This window comes from Protopterus annectens, chromosome 11.part0 (assembly GCF_019279795.1).
Source record: "Protopterus annectens isolate FY-2018-M chromosome 11.part0, PAN1.0, whole genome shotgun sequence".
In the NCBI taxonomy this organism is placed as follows: Eukaryota; Metazoa; Chordata; order Ceratodontiformes; family Protopteridae; genus Protopterus; species Protopterus annectens.
In genome coordinates this window covers 1,233,009,297-1,233,030,682 of record NC_056745.1, presented here as the reverse complement: position 1 = coordinate 1,233,030,682, position 21,386 = coordinate 1,233,009,297, and positions in this window count along the sequence as shown.

Here is a 21,386-nt window from a genome sequence, read left to right as displayed (position 1 = left end):
ACGTCTTGTGCTGTTTAAGCTGGACTAAGCATAGCTAAGCAATGGGCACACCCACACAGCTATGCTTAAACTTCATCGTGTTTATAAAAAAAAATTGTTTGTTGTGTTTTTTTATTTGAACCCATTAAAATATCCCTGCTAATGCTGAACCTGTTATTTTATCAACTTTCTGCTTTGTGGGACGATTGTCCCTTTTGGCTTTGTCCACATTCCTTACTTTGATGGGTTGGGAGGTGTGTGCTATGTGGTTATGCTAAGTGTGTTATTCTATCAACTTTTGCCTTGGTAGGGACAATTGTCCCTTATGGCTTTGACCAGATTTATTATCCTGACTGGTTGGAGGTGTTATGAGTGTTCTCGCTCATTTTAAATTGTCGAAAGGCAATTCTGGATTGCATGGGGCATATGTATTGTGAGAGCTTTGCTCTCAGACACACCCCCTGTGCTCATACATGGAACCATGTCCATCTTAGAGCATGGCAGTGAGTTTTCATACATATGCATGGCGCACTGCTGTGCTGAACAGGAACGGTCCATGCCATGCAGGAATAACTTATTCCTGCACAGCTGCTTACTGAATCCGGGGGGGAATGAGTTTAATTGGGAAAACAAGCGATTTAAATATTTGGGTGTAATTATAAAATCTGATGGGTATGAAGCTGCAACAGTAAATTATAATTTTTTTAACTAACACAATACGGAATTATTGGAATAAAATGTCTTTTACAAAAGAAGACAGACTTACTTTGATAAAGATGATTATTTTACCAAAAACTATATTTTTTAAGTCATTGATTGCTTCTCTGCCTAAAAATTGATTAAACAAATAAATTCTTTATTACTTAAGTTATTATGGCATCCACAAATACCGAGAATAGCTTTTGATTGGCATTTTAGAAACTGGGAAGATGGTGGAATTGGTTTTCCAACGTTGAATTATATGCTAAATCAGTTATTCTTAATTTAATGAGTCATTGGTTAAATTCTAGTTATACTTCAAATTAGAAAACTATTAATAAATTAGTTTTACTGCCAACTAACAATACAGAAGTAAATGACATACTTTCACATACAGACACGCTACGCTTGGGTATAAACGATTTTAGTATTAATACCAGGAAAAATCCTATTTACATCCCCTTTATTAATTATATTTTAACTAACTTTAGGAAAATAAAGTATATTAATTACCTTAATAAAATGTATTATTCTTAATGTTTCCCATTGCTTTCACTAAAGGCTGCCTAGATATATTTAATTTACACAAAATAAGAGAAATAGAAAACAGTGTTTTAAAATTCTGCCACAAATTTTTAAATAATAATAACTTACATCAAGCCAATTATATTCTGGCAATATATACTATAAGGCAAACATTTGGAATTTGTCATTAATAAGTTACAATTAACATTAAATATAAATTTGAAGGTAATCCCTACGATTTTAAATTTCTTCTTTAAAATCAATAGCTTAGAAAATAAAAATAAATCATCCTTATCAACAATATATAGAATTTTGAGAGCTGAAGTTTTGATTCTAGACATGTAATTTTGGAACAGTTCCACAAAGATTAATAATGAAATGTTTTCAGATGCTAATAAAATGTTAATATTTAAATCCATTTGTAATACAACTTCATCTCTTTTTTGGAAATATTTGCATGGAAGTACTTGCACAAAAGTTTTCTAACTCCACACAAAATTGCTTTAATATATAAAAAAGACAATATCAAGTGTTGGAGATATGAAGAAGCTTTAAATGCAAATTTAATTCACATGATTTTAGAGGGTATAATGGTTGCTTCATTTTGGATGGATTTCAAGAACTTTACTAAAGCATTGTGGTTATATAGTTGTGTTATAACTAATTCATTATTATTATTTAATCCTTCAATCCCAAACTCCAGTCCAAGAACACAAGTGTCTCACCTCTGGTCTCTTCTTGCTATTGCAAGGAAAGTTATTACAATAAACTGGAAATGTTAAAGCATCCTCTCATTTTCAGAATTTAGTTTTTTAGCACAAAATGTATGTAATAGGGAAATACAAACTGCTAATGCAAGAACATCAAATATAAATATAAAAAACTGTCATGGATAAAACTTAAGCATCTTTTAGATACATTTTAATAATGTTTAGAAATTGCCCCTGTTATGGACTTTGTATATAGTTTTATTTGTATTAGTTGATTGTTTAGATTTTTTATATTAATTCTGTTGCCTAAAATCGAATAAAAAGTTGTTTCTTTTGAGGTTCTACATTTCATGTACATCCATTATGGTTAATAACTAAAATGCTGAGATTATGGTTGAACACATTCAAGTGTTATTCTTCATTAACATTTTTCTCCATAACTCAACTATTCACACTCCATTCAATGCAAGAATTTTATCAGATCTTCACGCTGATCAATTGTCTTTGATTTACAGTTTTCTTGTTGGAGTTATTCAGAACACATAATAACCAGACTTACTTTTCAGCTCTTAAATCAGTGCTACTTACTGCTTATGAAATAAATCTAAATATAACAATCAGTTTCAGAAGCTCCTATCTCACTGCATTCCCAAGGCGTTGTAACCATGTGTGAGTGGGGCAATGGCCCATTTACTGTCAATACCTATTATTCAGAAACACTGCAGAACTTCTTTTTCAGGGCCCTTTTTAGATGCTTAAATTTGTAAGCAAGTTCAGAGATGTACAAACTGTGTACCTTTAAACATAATAACATAAAGCAGGGACAGTTTATATTAAAAAGTCTGTAGAAAACACAGTAATGCTGGAAATACAACTTGATTCATTCTTCCTAGTGCTTTAGTGTTAACCGTCAAAAGGAGTCAAATTCCATAACAATGAAACCATTTACTTATATACTCATGTATTTCATAAACTCCATACAGCAACTCATTGAACATCAGTCAGTCAATTGCATGAACAAACAGACAAACAATTTAAAAAATATGCAACATCTTATCATAAACAGCGTAATTTATAAAGTTTATAAAAGAAAAGATCAGGGACAGAACACATTGCAATATGTACGGGTCTACTTTTTCTTATCAAAAGCTTATCTTTTCAAAAAGAAAAATACAAACCCATTTACGCAAAAGTGCACTTAAACAAAAGTGCACTTTTGCAACTACCAGTTCAATGAACTTGTAATATTAAAAATATAAACACTGCAGCACCGCATCACTCTACAGTGGGGATAAGGGAATATACCTATTTCCCCACTGTAGTGCGATCTTGGAGTTAGTATATATAAAGTAGTGTGGGTGTGGGGCTACAGGAGGGCTTGCCTCCCTGCAAAAATGACTTTGTAGTGTTTTTTTTTAAATATTATCGTTGAACGAGTAGTCACGAAAATGCACTTTTGTGTAGTTGGGCTTGTACTTTCTCTTTTTGAAAGGATGAGTTTTTACTAAGAAAAAGCAGACATATATACATACATATATATATATATATATATATATATATATATATATATATATATATATATATATATATATATATATATATATATATGGGTCTATGTTGTTAAATCAAAAGTACAGTTCATCAAACCGTACTTTGTTGAACTCACTTCTGCAAAAGTGCATTCCATCGAAAATGCACTTTTGTGGAATAAACAAATAAAAACTAAATAAAAAAAATAACACACTACACAGTATTATGAAGAGGGTAAGCCCCCCCTGCATCCCCCATGTGGGGGGCTATGCCCACCCCCCTACTTTAATATTCTCACTCCAAGATCGCACTTCAGTGGGGAAAAGGGAATATTCCCTTATCCCCATTGTACTATGATCTCAACAAAAGTTTCTTTAGTTGTACATCAACAGTATACATTGATGTTCAACTAATGGTACATGCATATGATATGTTTTTTTTTGTTTTGTTTTTTTTCTTTAGCGAAAGAGCATTTTTGACAAAATGCACTCTTGCTAAAGTAATTTTGACAAAGTTCGATGAACCGTACTGTCGACAAAACAAATAGGACTCATATATATATATATATATATATATATATATATATATATATATATATATATATGTAATATATATGCATCATTAACTTCAGCATTTAAACCTCATGACACAAATGTATTAAAGTTCAAAATTAACATTATTTCATGCCTATTTATCAATGAACACTTGTTGCTTCTGCTTGGTGAATTTCCTGTGACTAATACTATATTTTAAACCACCTGTTACCCCATAATGTTGTTTCATATGGAAAGCTAAATCATTCTAGGGGTGTTAATTTTTAATATCCCTTATATGCTGCTATGCTCTAAATATAGCTTTTGTTCTTGTCTGCTCAAAGAACCATTTACTACTTTTGCATTCACAATTAATCTCATAAATCACCATTGAATTTTGATGTGCTACAAACTACTTGAGTATTACCAACTTATCATTTTACTAACTTTTTTATACTAAACACAATCTTAGAAACATTGTACTTTCCACTTTGAGCCATAACCTACTTTACTGGCATCTCATTTAGTCCACTAGGTGCCATTTTATGTGAGGCAAATTTACCTCCTATATTTAGAGGATGTTTAAAGGGAAAATTGAGAAACCTAATGAACCCAGAGCCAGGAACTTAAACAGAAATTGAAAATGTTGACTACTATTTGACTTTCTGATTTTTATAGTGTTTCATTTTTTTTTTCTTTTTAACTGGGGAGGTGATAGTCCAGAAGCCAATACCCTGAGCTGGCCCTTTTTCTTACTGACCCTGGCTTTAGACAACCTGTTCAAAAATCAACCATGCCAAACTTTTATGAAAGGGATCTCACTATACCTAATAACTACTGTTGCTCATCCCTCTCTAACATAGACGACAAGCAGGTGGGATAGTTTGCTTAGATGCTTTAATACATAGAAACACATCAGGATGGATAGCAGCATCATAAAATATAAATGAACTGATTAACAGACAAGCCTTACATACATACATACATACATGCTTTCATCTCAAAATCTTACTACAAAATGTCAGTCATAATTGCACATGTTCAGTATTTATCCACTTGTGCAAGCCCTTGACTAGCTTCTTAAAGACACATACACACACACTGATCTACAGCCTCCTTCTTAAAAAGATTTCCTTTAGTAAAAACAACATTAGAGTTAGACATGCATTATTATAGACATTAGAAACAAAAACAGTGTTCATGTGTAAGTTGACATGTATCAGTTACATGGTCTGGAGATACGACAAATCTCATAACATAACAATCTGGACTGAATTTAGCAACAGGGACAGTCTCTGGTGAACAACGAATATCAGGAACTTCAGTAAAAACTAAATGAAAACTCCAGACAAGCTGGAACTTCCAATGAGTGACCTCTCAAACCTCTTGAATCAGAGGCACATGGGATCAAGAACCTCAGGATTCATCACAGGAATGGGAGTATTCTCTGGAACTTCCTCTGGAACTGGGACACTGGACAACTCACTCTGAGATAAAGAGTCTTTCTAATAGGCTATGTGCTGTGGTATAGGCTCAGACACCAGTGTCAAATGTTTCTGATTCTGCCTAAACTCTGCTCCTTGTGATTCTACAATGTATGATCTAGACTCTGGGCAAATACTCTTCATGACACCAATCCAATAATAACCTTGGGACATTTGCATTCTTAACACTTATCCTTCTCATAATGGACTGACCGGTTTGCTGGTCTTATCATAGTAGGACTTCTGAGTTAAATGCTTCTTCAGCAGATTGGTTTTCACTGACCTGTTTTTTATGACACATGGAACCAACAACTGACTACTGATTGGTAATGTGATTCTGGTTTGTTTTAACAGAAGTCGCTGAGCAGGTGAACCAAGATGTTTACCATGAGGAATATTTCTGAGATACAAAAGATTCAGGAAAACATCACTATTGTCTCATTTTGACTTCTCTAGTAACTGTTTTGCACTTTGAACGGCATGCTCTGCCCAACCATTTGACTGCGGGTGTTCAGGGCTACTCGTGATATAAGTAAAGTCCCATTCTTTGGCAAATCTTTTGAACTGTTGGCTTGTAAACTGTGTGCCATTGTCAGAAATAACTTTGTGCGAACTAACATGGACTGCAAAATGACGCTTTATTTCAGTAATGACAGTACTGGATGTTAGGTTAGGAAATAAGTCAATCTCTAACCAATTGGAGTAAGCGTCTACTAACACCAAATATTGTTGACTATTCCACTCGAAAATGTTGGTGGTTACTGTTGACCAAGGTAGTTCAGAAATCTGGTTTACCTGAAGTTGTTCTTTCTGTGGATGTGGCTTAGTACTATTACACAGGAAACAAGATAAAAGTGCTCTCTCAATATCCTGTGACATAGAAGGCCAAAATACTAGCCCTCTCTCCCTTCTTTTGGTACAGTCTGCTCCTGGGTGACCATGATACAAGATAGTAATGTACTATTGTTGCAAGAACTTCAAAATAGTTATTTTTGGATGTTTCATAATGATACCATTGTCAGACAAAATCTCATCTCTATATGGAAAATAAGGTTGCACTTCTTGAGGTAAACCAGATGGCTTTGACAGCCATCCTTAAGTGATAAAGTGGTTGAGCCTTTGTAAAACTAGATCTGTGGCTGTGTGATCTCTCAGCTTATAAAGATGTGTGGAAGAAAAATGTTTCACTTCCATGGTGTTTCTGGGTGATCCGGATGATTTAAGATAAAGAAGTTTGCCTTTCATGTAGCAAGAGTGAAATCATTCTTTTGCAGTCTCAACGTCATGCGTTGCAATATGTCTGGAGCTGAATGAATAGGCTTTCTCAAGATAGTGACTAGAGGTTAGTAGTCTGTTTCAATCTGGATAGGTCTACCATAAACATAATCATGGAACATTGAACATGCAAACACAATTGCCAAAAGCTTTTTCTCTGTCTGAGTATACTGCATTTCAGTTTGGGTAAGAGTTTTTGATGCACAGACAACAGGCTGACCCTCTTGTAGAATGACTACACCAAGACCAAACTTTGAAGCATCATAAGAAAGAGTAACTGGCTTCTGAACATTATAGAATCTGAGAGTTGGTCGACTAGCAATTTTCTGTTTCAGGACATCAAATGCTGTTTGATGGTGCTCTAACCAAGACCAGGATACATCTTTACGTGTCAGCTCTCTAAGTGGTGCTGAAAGTTGGCTCAAGTCTGGATTGAACTTGTCTAGATAGTTAACCATGCCAAGAAAACATCGCAGGGCTTGAACATTGTCTGGAATTGGCATCTTGAGAATGGCTGTTTGCTTTTAAGGCTCTAGTTGTAAGCCTGAAATAGTACATAAATGACCAACATAAGTAACCTCATTTAGCCTGAATTTGCATTTATGTGGTTTGAGCTTATGATTCACTTGACAGGCCCTTTCCAAACTTTTCTGAGGTTTCTGTTATGCTCAGCTTCCCCATTACCTCCTGATAGTTTGCCCTCTACTATAATAGCACAAGGATACCCAGAAAAAAGTTGCCCCATTGCATGTTGAAAGACTTCACTTGCAGAATTTATGCCAAACGACATTCTCAAAATGTTGTACTTTCCAACTGGAGTACTGAAAGTAGTGAGCAATGATGAGTTCTTGTCAAGCTGAATGTGCCAAATGAAGTCTTTGCATCTAAGACAGAAAAAACAGTGGCATTTGGCATAAGAGCTGCAACTCCTTCGACTGTGCATATTGGATAATGAGGTATTTTTAGTGCTTTGTTCAAATCTCGTGGATCAATACATATTCTGATTTCATCTGAGCTGTTCTTATGAGCTATCACCATGGAAGATACCAATTCAGTTGGCTCTGCAACTGGACAAATCATACCTTGTCACACCATTTTATCCAGCTTGGCTTTGACTCTGTCCTGTATGGCTATCGGAAATTTTCGAGCTCGCCTTATAACTGAACTGACATCTGGATCTAGCTTCATGGAGTACACAACTGGAAACTTCCCTAGTTCATCTTCAAAATGATCAGCATAGGTAGAAAACATGTACTGGGCGAAATTAGAGTAGTGGTCGTTTAAGCTAACATGATGGACTTTTTTTCAAACTGTCTCTGAGCCCTAATAATGACCGGACATGCCTCTTGACCACATAAAATAGCAAGTTGTAGCTTCTTTTGCTCTGCTGGGAGCAATATGAAACCACTATTGAGCCTTCAGTTTGAATTTCTTCACCACCATAAGCAACAAGCTTTGCATACCTTGCCAAATCAAGCCTTTCACCATGACACACTCTAGCAAATGTTTCTGCTGACATAATATTGCACTTGGAACCTGTGTCAACTTTGAGCTCTATTGGTTTACCATTTATGTGAACAGTATAAAATACTTCATTCTTTGACCATAAATCTATTGCATTGTCAGTTTCATAAAGCACTGACACACCAGCAACATAAAGAGTAGGGTTGCAGCTCCCTAATTGATCAACTCGTTTCTTGAAATGTTCCCTTTTAATAAAAGAATGTGGTCCTTTTGATTTACAAAACATTTTGAAATGATTCCACTTATTACATTTGTGGCATTGTTGACCAAAAGCTATACATTTTTCCCTTTTAGATTCATGATTTCTACCACGATTATGACAGCTGGCGATGAAACTAGGTTGGGGCTCATGCTTTGAGTTTGCTGACTCACACTTTTGCTTCACTTAGGCTGTGCGAACTCTGGAATTTCCTGGAAAGCTCTCGGGTTTACCAGTGAGTGCTGCAGGAGCTACAGTTGCTGGCATGTGCTTGGGCCTGTTTCTTTTAACCACATGCTGCATACTATCAACATGAGCTTTATCACTGTGTCTTCTAGAGCTGTTCTCATTTGTAAGCATATTTGTGTGCTTTTCTGTGAGCTCGTATATTTGACAAATCTCAATGGCCTTATTCAAAGTTAAATTATTGTGACAAAGCAAAATCTTTCTCACAGCATTATCCTCAATACCACGCACAAGTCTGTCTTTTATCAACTCATCCCTTAAATCACCAAATCTGCATGTTTTAGCTTTGTTCCTCAAGTCAGTTATATATGCTGCAAAGGTTTCAGCAGACTTTTGATCGTTTGTGCAAAGTAAGTGCCTTTCCATTGTAACATTCATCTGGGGGTTACACATTTCTCTAAATTTACATTTTAAGCACTTAGAGTCCTCCCTTGGCTCAGCCTATACAATATGATGGTTTTCCCTCTCTTCTGCATAGATAGCAGGTGCATACACAAATGAATGGTCTATTTCAATAGCTTACAACCTAGATAAATTAAGTAGAATAAATGCCTTTGTATGGTCATCTTTATCAGAAAATGCAATCAGTATGAAAGTGTCGTACTCTTGCTCAAACACTCAGTGCACTAGGTTTTTGAAATCCGACTGACATGCCCACAAAGTATGCACAAACACAATAAAAATATGGCCCTTGTAATTATGTATGAATAAACTGCTCTGTGAGCTTGTAATAACATTCAAATACACAATAAACTCTTCAAAACACTGTACTTTGAAAAATATGTTCTGCAATGGCTGTATCTTGAAAAATAAATTTACTGTATTACTGCACAAACATGCAAATACTTTATACACTTCTGATAACTCAGATATCTTTAATTAATATGAAAAATATGTGCTTAGCAAAAATGTGGTAATTTCCTCTCATTTTATACAATTCAGACTTTATTTCAAACATTTTTCCATAGTAATTTGAATATTTTTATCAATATCGGACATATCGGTTTATCTGAATATTGTTTAGAGTGTTCATGCCTCATTTCATATTTTGTGAATAAGAACTAGTTTTGAGCAAGTTTTATTATCTGAAATTAATTTCTGACCTGTACTCCGAATTATGAATGCAGTAGGGATGATTCACTCCTGTATATTCCTCCAATGCCAACTGGATGCTTCTCGGACTTAAGTGGAAGAAACTGGAGCTCTTTCAGGTAACAAGTCATTTTGTGTTCTGATGAAGTCCCTTGAAGTTGGGGAAGAAAGCACTTAACTTGTGGAATATTGCTTAACTTCTGGTTTTTGAACTATTAAAGTGGTGTATTTCTACATTGTGCCTGGTTGTTCCATTTGCTGGTTTGGCTCTTCAGTTTGTTGTTGTTGCAAAGATGTAACAAGTCATTTTGTCCATGCTTCTTCTAACATCATGTCCCTTTAGACATGCCACTTCTGACACCATGTCGCTCGTTCCTCTCTAATACAGATGACAAACAGGTGGGGGAGTTTGTTTAGATGCTTTAATACATATAAACAAATCAGGATTGATAGCAACATCATAAAATATAAATGAGCTGATTAACAGACAGACCTTACATACATACATACATACATGCTTACATCTCAACAGCTTACTACAAAATGACAGTCAGACTTGCACGTGTTCCGTATTTATACACTTGTGCAAGCCCTTGGATAGCTTCTTAAAGATACATATACACACATTGATCTACAACTACCAACTACACCAATCTTATTTCACCATTCCATACCCAACCCCTCTCATCCTGAATGTTATCAAGCACCCATAACAAAAAAAAAAAAAAAAAAAAAAGAACCTCCAATACTTATCTACTATTTCCCAAAAAGCAATTGAATGAGCATTCAGGCAATATAAAAGGACTTATCAGCACAACCTGATCAGTGGCAACCTGCATCCCAATCCCTTCTATTGCCAGTATAGCATTAACCAACCTCTTAGTGCATTTTCAGAACAAGCACCTCCCAAATATTATGAAGCACTTCAAGTCTTCACTTAATCAATGTGTAACAAAGAAGCTTCTATTTCTCTTCAGATTAATATGAATAATGATTCATTCAAGTAAATAATCTAGCCAAAAAGCAGCAAGGGCATGCAAAGACTTGAATCTGGTCTCCGAACATTTCTTAAAAAAAAACAAAAAAAACAAAAAAACTATTTTGAATTCTGGTGAACAAACTCACAGGGCAGTCCTCTGTCAAATATCTTCCTGGGATTGCTACATTACCAGACTCTTCAGCTAATCTACTACTGACTTCCACAAACACTTCTCCCACCTTCATTTCATCCCCTTCTCACAGCCAGCATTTTATAAAGCCTGAACCTCTGCAATACCTTCCTTTAAGCCATCTCTACCAAAACGATTAAAAATCTTATTAACAACATACCACGTGACAATTTTACTGGAAATTGATGCCATATGCCTCTAGTTTTTTCATTGTGCCAAGACTTCTTCATGTAACCACTCAAAATTTTATTGAGAATGTTATGTCCTCCTTCTGAAAATAAACTATCATTAAATCCCTTCAAAAAATGTCAAACCTGCAACAAGAAATGTCTTGCATCTCATTTCAGTCTTACCCATCCTAGGCAAAAAGAATAAAAAAATAATTTATACTAAACTCTGTATCTTCACACCTACAGAGTCATGGATACAAAATAGCATAGGTTGTGAATAGCACAGAAGCACCCAAACTACCCTGTTTTCAACCATGGATAACATTCCCTTAAACCTTAAGAAGAATAACCCTACTGGCACAGTCCTTATTGATCTCACTAAAGCCCTTGATCTTCCAGATCTTGTAGGTCATTTTCTCTTATTTGACTCTTTTACCCATGGTGGAAGAAAGAACCAGGTCCCACAATCACTCAAAAGCTTCTTAACTGACAGACACTTCACCATAAAGATTAATGAACTCCATAACATCTTCAGCCCTCCTTTCCCCTGGAGTTCCTCAAGGATCAGTCCTCTTACACCTACTTTTTTCCTTACTCATTGATTCTGTACCAGCTGACTTTCCCCACTTACCAGTTATTCTTTATGCTGATAATACAATGTTCTACAGATCCCATTACTCCCATATGACATTCAAGAATCGGTTGAAAAAAGATATTACCCAAATTTCAGACTGGTTATTTTAGAACAAGCTAATCATAAATGCAAACAAAAATCAATAATGTTTAATATATATTGCAAGCACTGCAATGTCCCCAGTGACTCACAACTAAAATAAAAAAAAACGATGCCACTGGAAACAACTTAACATTTCTAAAAGCTAGCAACGTTGCTTTATTAGTAACTTAACCTTCAATACCATATTGAGATAACCAAGTAAAAATGAAATTCCAACTCATATGGACAGAAAAAAAAAGATTTTCCACTTTCTTTTTCCTGAGGGAGTGATAGCTATTGGTAAAGGAGTACTTTTGCCACAACTGAAGTACGGACTAGCCCTTGTTGTGTCAATGTCCAATAGGAACCTTTGTACAACTGAAACTTTAATACAATATCTGAAGATTCATCACTCTCTCACCCAAGACAGAACATCATTGCCAAGTTCTTGCCAAAACCTACTGGTACCTATCACACATGGACTAACACTATTATTAGGCAGCCTGCTCTTCAGACTTACTAATCTTGAAACCTGCCCTATCTTTGCCAGTCAGTTATATCCTTGGAAGTCAGACTACAGCCTTACGACCATCCCTCTCAATGTAACATTCCCTCAGAAACTGAGAAAAAATTTGCACTGCACTAACCACAGTTTCTCCAACAGTGTACAACAGACTCAGAACACCCGTCCTGCTTAAGCATGATCTTAAGCAATTCCTATTCAAAGACACAACTTAATCTTTCTGAAAAACAAGTAACATCACAAAAGCTCCATATCACCCACTCATCACTCACTCACCTATATAAAACAACTCTTACAAAAAATAATGACTGTCTTCTAAAGTGGACCAAGGGCTATTTACTCCTCAATGAAACTATGATTTTTGTAATATTCGATACTTAGCACTATCTTTTTTTCCTCAAACCCTAATATTTTCAGTATAGGAGAAGAATCACAGAAGTGAAAGGACAGTATTAGCTCTCATTTGGGACTTGAACCAATGATCTCTTCCCCAGCTCACTGTGCTGCCATCAAAGCCACTGGACAGATAGGTGTGAAGTCTTCCCTTTAGAACCCTATCCTTTCAGATAGGAAACCAAGACCTCCATTACAATGTGCTTGTATCACTACCACTGGACCAACAAAAACCTATGAACAGATAGGTATTGAGGTAATAAAAAAATTATGATTCTATGTACTTACTCATTTGTCTGTTTGTGTTTTGATTGCATAATTATATATTTTTTAATCGATAAATCTGGATATCTTTGTAGACTGCCATAGTATAATAAGGTAATGTTTCTAGTCAAACTTGACCATTTACTATTGAAATTATTGAAATGTTGGTGTTATTTTCAGTTCTGAATGCAGTGTATTATTAACAATTGATGTTATCTGCAGCGGTTTCTAATTTCCTTAAAAGTGTATAATTTACCATTCAAAATAATGAATTCAAAAGTGATTTTCTGTACAAACTCTGCTAGTGTTTTGAATTATTCTAGTCCTCTGTTTAGGTTAAATGAGATTCTTACCATTTTTTTTTTATAATTTTAGCAAGCCTTAACAGTATGCAAGCTTATATTGTAGTTATGTTTCTGTTATTAGATATTTGCATTACTTTACATTTAGTGAATGGAATATGCATACAATGATTTTATCTAGTATGCCTTCTTAAGTGTCTTAACATTCTATTGCTCCCCTATCTAAGCCTTTCCGCTTACCTTTTTCCACAATACCCCATGACCTCATAAATGCCTCTATGGATACCATTTCCACTTATCATTTTGATAGTCTATTCCATGGTTCTACAGCCTTAGCTGTAGAAAAGTACATTTTGAGATTAAAAAATGGTAAGTCCACACAGTTTAATGTCTATGTCACCTTGCGTCATTCTAGCTCCGCTGTCCCTGTTCATAATGATTCTTCCACATTTCCCTGACCTGATCGTGCCCCTATGTCAACACAGTTGTTTCAGAAGAGTTGAGTTATAATTCCTCTAGCCTTTAGCTAGATTCATTCAACTCCACCCCATGAAACTGTCTTGTACCTTTCTTCTGAATTCTTCCTGGCAGACTGATGCCCTTTTCCTTATATGCTTTCCATGATTGTTTAGAGTAATAATGCTGAAGCCTGATGAAGGCTTTACATAGTAGAAGAATTTCCTCCTTGCATCTAGAATTTATCACAGAGAGGGCACACCCTAACATTCTATTTGCTACTGTTGCTATCTTTTCACTCTGCTCATCATAACCTAGTCCAGGTGTAATTAATGTCTTCAACTTTTCCCCATATCATTTCCATCATTTCAACCCCTCCATGTTCATACGTCAGTCTAGGATCTTTGTGATATAAATGCAATACTTTGCATTTATTTACTTTAACTGCCACCCATACATCCATGTGTTCATCCTTTCCAAATCCTTCACTAAGGTTACCTCCCCCCATCTCCCACTTCTGTGTCTCTCTTTGTGTCATCAGCAAAGAGGTTGATCCTGTTATTTGTATTCTCAGATATGTCTAAGACAAACATTCTGAAGAGCACTGGCCCGAGAATGACCTGTTGTGGTAAAACACTAATCACATTCCTGATTCCTGATGTAGTTTCTGACATCTTAACCCTCTATGTCCTCAATCTTGGTCTGACACACAACACCTCCAGTTTTCCTGTATGCTTTTTATGTGGGCAGAATCAATTGCCTTGCCTAAATACAGGTAGACTATATCTACTGTTATCCCTCTGTCAAATTCACCTATATCCCAAAAATAAAACAGGGTCAGGTTTAAACGACAGTTCCTTCTGGACAGGTATCCTTGTTGGTTGCTGTCTTGGACTTTTTTTTCCTTTAGAAATGCTTTGTAAACTCACAGCATGCATTTTTAAAAGCATCTTTATCTTTATGTGATATTAAAACATATTTTTCTACTTTCCATGATATCTTTTATTAGATTTTGTACCACTTGAAGTATTCAGTTATACTTTGCAAAGTGCTTGATTTAAAAGTGCTATAACAAAATTTAATAGCATTTAGGTTGAACTTAAAGAATGTAAGGAAAATTTGCTAGCGTATGATTATTATCAGCTAAAAGTACCTGTAACATTTTTAAGCAGTAAGACATACAGACTGAATGCAATGCCCTGGAAGTACTAAAAGTTTATCCAGTGTTGAGTGGTATTTCATTGAAACACATTACCTGTGGTATATCAGTGGGCCATACAATCAATCTCCGGGCTGTAACATAGATATTTCTCACACCATTGTATGTCTCTCAACATGGAGGATAACAATGTACATATTTATGCTGTTGATTGTGTAATGAATAACTCCTGTCTGTCTGTTGACCTGAGTGGTTCAGTGGACTAGGGGAAACTAGCATGGGTGAGGGTGTTGATGGTTCTAATCTGGAATTACTCACATCTTTTGCATGTGAGGTAGTACTACGTTGGTGTTTTCACAGACTGTCATACCTCTTAGTGCAAGAAATCTGGACAAAGCCAGTAAGATTGGGAGGGCAAAGTCTCAAACATAGGGACATATTTCAAATATTGTCCCTATAAATCTAGAAAGTCACTGGAAGTAAAGGTGTTGCATTATTACATATGCTGTGAAGGACATAACATCTGAAACACAATTGTTTTTCTGCAAGTAGTATAATGTAGTGATGTCAATATTAAATGATTCACCAGAAGACTAGAAATTTATGAGGAACTGGCCAAGCATAGGAGGCAAAACTCTGATCATTTTGTGGAAATCGGTACAGTTGAGAGGTACGCAGACTGTCAGTTGGTTGGTGGTGTAACATTACCAATCGCAGTCACAGATTAAGTACAGCACACAACTGAGGAATGCTGTGGACAGTTTGAGTGAAGTGCAGTACTGCAGAAACAGGGGCGGAAGTTCATAGGTTCATAGGTAGGTACCAGGCTATCTGCCTGAGGGCATTTATAATCTTAGCCAGAATGTGTCGGCTTTTGCCACCCCATTGATTAAGTAACTGATCCTCTGTCAAGCAGAGCCAATGAAGTGATCCCAGGGGTGTGTTTTCCGTTACCCATACACTCATCAAGGTTTCTTTTGAAGATTGTTAATGAGGGGCTCTGCCTGATGTAATTTGGAATTTTGTTCCAAAGCATGGGGGAGTCCCTGTGACAGGAATCTATCTCTCCAGCATGTTCTATTTATTGTTGTGGTGAGGTTTAGCTCACTAGAGCACGTGGCTTGCAGTGACTTGGATTTCTTTAGGTGGAGCATGTCCATCAATTCTGAGTTGGACATGGCTTTGTAAGTCAGGCAGAGGCCACCTCTGATTAAGCGATATGCCTCTGAGTACAGCCGGAGTTTTTTCAGTCGGGCTGCATAGGATATATGATTGAGACCAGTAATCCTCTTGGTGAGGTACTTTTGTGGTCTTTCCAGCTGTTGGAAGTGTCTTGTGAGGTACATCCCAAATGGGGCATTGTACTCTATGATGGGTCTAATGAGTGACGAGTAGAGGGGCACTATAACCTTTTTATTTCTAGATGCGAACCCTTTAGTAATTAGATGGGTCACATAGAAGGATTTCCTAACTACTTTGGCAATATAATTGTCAAAAGAGAGATTACTATCTAGCTGGGTCCCCAGATCTTTTATTACCTCTTCTGTATTAAGGGGGCTGCCACCTATGTGGTAATTCATGGGTGTTTTGTTTTTCCCAAATGGGATGACTATGCATTTTTTGGCATTTAGCTTGAGGCCATGACTTTGACACCAGGTATCCATCTCAGTAAGGCCCTTTTGGAGGATGTCCGTGTCAGCCAGAGAGTCAATTATGGCTCCCGGTTTGCAGTCATTGGCGAACTTGATTAGCCATTATCCTCCTGTGTTTGCCTGTACTTCTGAGAAGTATATGCTGAACAGGAGGGGTCCCAGGACCGAGCCTTGCAGGACACCACTTGTGATTGGTTTAGAATAGGACCTGGAGCCTGCTATTCTTACCGTGTGAATTCTGTCTGTAAGCCAGTTGACAATCCATCTTGTGATGTATGGGTTTATGTTCAGGCTGGTACGTTTTCCTGTAATACCCGAGTGGGGAATGGTGTCAAAAGCCTTGGCGAGGTCAAGGTAGGCTGTATGAACCACCTTTCCCTCATCTATGGCCTTGGTGACTGTCCTGAAGACGTCAACCAGATTTAGTAGGCATAATCTGCTCTTAACAAAGCCAAATTGGGTCGGGTCAAGTGTTTGGAGGTTCCCAATGTCTTTGTTAATGAGTTCCATGATGATGTGCTCCATAGCCTTGCAGACCAAGCTAGTCAGGCTTATGTGGTGATAGTTACCAGGGTCAGTTCTGGCCCCTCCTTTGTGGAGAGGAATAACTGTTGCTGTGTGCCATTCAATGGGCACATAGCCTGTGGAGAGGCTGAGGTTGAACAGCGTGTTTAGTTGGGGGGTTAGTTAGTTCTGTAGTTCATGCAAGATGCAGCCTGGGACACCATCTGGTCCCACTGTTACTGTGTTTTGGCTTTTGAAAGGGCTGTTTTCACCTGTGCATCTGTGATTTTTGGGGAACTAAACTTTTCCGGTATCGTTGTTGGCCCTTTTGGAGGTGAGAGGGGGTGAAGTTTGCACTGAATCTATCTGCCAGGATGTTGGCAATATCAGTAGGTACAGTATATTTTGTGCTATTTTGCACTAGTTCAGTGCATATCTACGAGTTGCCACTTAGATTCTTAACATAGCTAAAGAAGGCTTTGTGGTTATCTTTTGAACCCTTGGCTATTTTGCTTTCGAAGTTAGCCTTGGATGATTTTATGACAGACCTCAGTTTCTTACTGATACTGATCAGGGATGTCTTTCCTTCTTGGGATTTGCTTTTTTTCTGAACTAGTTTCCTCCTTCTGTTGTATAGCCTGTTTATTGCAAGGGGTCCACCAAACTGGTTTCCTTCTCTTAGAGGAGTGAGTCTTGGTTTTGCTAGGGATGGCACAATCCATGCATCCTTGTAGGTGCTCATAGAGCATTTGTAAAGGTTTCTTCATCTTGGGCAGCATTATCCTTTAGTGTGGGGGCTGTGAAACTTATCACCTCTGTCTTAAGTAAGGTGAAGTTTGCTTTAGAAATGTTTTTACTGTGGTTTCCTTAGTTGGGGGTGGTGGTGGGGTGTGGACATCCAGAGTGATTAGTTTATGGTCTGATCTAATCAGTGACAGGTTGATCTCTGGTGAGGAACACCTGTCACCCATGTTGGTGATGACCAGGTCCAATATGTTTTCACCTCTGGTAGGGGAGTTTACCAGCTGATCCAGGGTGTTTGAGTTGATGAATTCCAGGAAGCGCTGGGCCTGGGAATTTGTACTCGAGTAGTTTTCCCCGTGAATGATAGGGTAATTGAAATTGCCCAATATCAGGGTGTATGGTAGGACCTTCATGTTTTCCCATGTCTCCAGAAAGGTGGAGTGGTGGTCCTGTGTCATAGAAGGTGATCTGTAGCAGGCCACAATTTGCATTGCAGATTTGCCCTATGTTAGTTGCACATGGATGATCTCAGAGGTATCATGCTGTGCCACTATCCTGGAGGTGTAGGTATCCTTGATGAATATGGAGACACCCCCTCCTTTTGTGTTTTGTGGCTGAAACGTGTGGTATGAGTTGTAGACCAGTAGTGCTGGGGTGCTCTCTGGAGCCTTGAACCAGGTTTCAGTTACTGCACAGATGTCGACGTTCTCCATACTGAGAATTGCTTCTAGCGTGTGCATTTTGAGATTTAAACTCCTGGCGTTGAGTAACATAACCCTCAGTTTTTTGCTAATTGTGCTGTTTACGGAGGTGGGTTTGACTTTTGAGCCTTGCCTGAAAAGGCACTATGGGGGCAGCAAGAGCCTTGGCCAGTATACAAAAGCCTAGGGGTGACAGGTGCAAGTTGTATCTTGTGAAGCAATGCAGCTTGTCGAGCATGTCGTCCCAGGCTGACAGACACTGGATCCCCTATGAATGACACCAGAAGCTTAGCCAATTGTTGAAATTGATCATTTTTTCTTTATACTGAGGTATCATTCTTGGTGAGGCAGGATGCTACTCAGGGTCAGGGTCATACCAGCCTGGGCTACATGATCAGAGAGCTCTTCCATGTCTCTTTTCATGTAGTCGAGGGAAGTACATCTCAGGTCATTCGCACCAACATGAACAATGACAGATCGTATGTGTACTTGTTCTGGAGTGACCTGAGTGCATGTGTATTGTGGCAGATTCTGGCTCCCGACAGGCAGCTAACAGTAACCTTCTGCTTGTCCAGCCTAGTGAGTGGGACATCAGTGTGCTTGACTATAGAGTCACCTATTACTAGTGTGTTAGGTATGTTATTTCGCCTTAAGGGCTGTGATTGTGCGGCACACTGATTTTGTGTTTTATGTGTTGTCTGGTTTGTGAAGGGAAGTGCAGGTTGTTTGGGTGTCTGCTTTGGAAGTCTCTGATGCTTTTGCAGGTTTTTATTTAGAGCCTCCGAGTATGATTTTGTGTATTTATGTGTATTTTTTGCCAGTGCTGTTTTAGAAGGTCTGTGTGCAGCTGGAGTTGTGGTGCAAGTGTTAACCTTCTCCTCTTGACTGTCTGTTCCAGTCTTGGGTGGAGACAGCTTAGCTTCCAGTTTGGCTGTATAATTGTATATCTTGCATATGTTAGTGTTTTGTGGTAGGAGGAGAGGGTTGTCTGTGCACATGAGGCAGTTGTAGCATACAAAATCCCAGACTGAACTACAGGTAGGTGTGAACTGGAGTCACCTTATAAGTACTGACAGTCCCACTGGGCATGCCCATACACTTAGTTAAAATGAGCACAATCCTGTTGCCCCTTCATTAAAATGACCTGCTATGTATAAATGTCTCTACATACAGATATAAGTATACATATCCATCTGTCACCATTTCTCTCTCATGTGTATAGTATATCTATCACTATGTAGTGTCAAATAGATATGTACCGATATATATAGCTATGTATATTAAAATGATACATACACCCTCCATATATCTACATAACACATATACATATCATACACACACACATGCAGCTACAGTTATATATACATCCCTGTTATATACAGAAATATGTGTGTGGATGTCTGTATTGTCTGACATACATTAATAATGGTGAGTAAATCTCCACTATCACATAACCATACTGTTGCTCACAGGAACCAAGCTAAGGGTGCAACAGTATAAATTCCACTTACTCACAGACCCTGTGCCTGCTGGATGTTATCACGTAGACAGACACAGGTGAATAGGTGCTGTAATATATAATGCTGTCAATGCATGTATGGAGAGGGTAACTTCTCTCTGACTACAGGTATGCCTTTGTAAGTGCAAGCATCCACATATGGCCATACTGGTAACTGTACACACATAGCTATGATAATTATAGTTACTCACTGCTAGGATACTAGATGAAAATACCATTATGAAGCAATATCACTCTGCAGGGCACAGATGTTGGTCAACACAGGCCTATTTTGTGTAATGCCAAGTACTGTGCTTGCAATCATGCATACAACAGACTTAATGTGTGGCACATGAGATAAGTACTGTGATCTATAGTGTATAAGACTAGATAGGTAGGAGTTCTAATCTCACTCCAGCCCATTTGGTGTGTGTGTATGTGTGTGTGTGTGTGTGTCTGTGTGTGTGTGTGTGTGTGTGTGTGTGTGTGTGTGTGTGTGTGTATATATCCTCCCACAAATGAATGGAGGTGCCCTCATGGACTATCCAACTGCAATGGTTATGCACTTTATGGCCCTGTAACTTGCTGCTGGCTTCCACAGTGCCCTCTTCTACAAGGTCTGATGATGTCAGCCACTTTAAGACTACCATCTGACAGTGTAATATCAGATGTAAGCTGTGGTGCATACGATAGATACTGTGATCTATAGTGCATATGATTAGATAGGTATGAGTCTAATCTCACTCCAGCCCACTTACTGCATGTGTATATATCCATATGGCATAACCTTGGTAGTCTAGACATATGTAGGGTTTTGCAGTGTTTTATTTGTAGTGAGTGATGTGGCCACCCAAAGGACTGACCACAACAAGGCCTGAATATTTCATCAAGCATAATATGTCTTAAAATGATAGTACTAGCAGACATGAGGTGTGTTGTGTGTACCACATACTGTAATCTGTAGTATGTACCATTACTTAGGTAAGTGTGAACACCTACATAAAGCCAACCTATACTATGTGTGGGCCTTTGCATGTCCTGTATGCACTGATTGGAAGTAGTGCTAGCCTCAATGTAGCTATGTGTTTGTGTGAGCCTGTTAGAACATTTTACAACATGTTATTGAACCATGGGAAGTTTCAATTGAACACAGAGAGTACTGTAGCCTTCAATTGTCACTGTTTGGAAAGATGTGGATGCATTCACTGTTGTACAATCAATACTGACAGGTTTGGGATGTACATCACAGACTGACACTGGTATACTGAATGTGGTGGTCATCACAGCTATCATTGTGTGAAATGGCACCCTTGCCATGTCACTACATAGGCCTTCTGTAC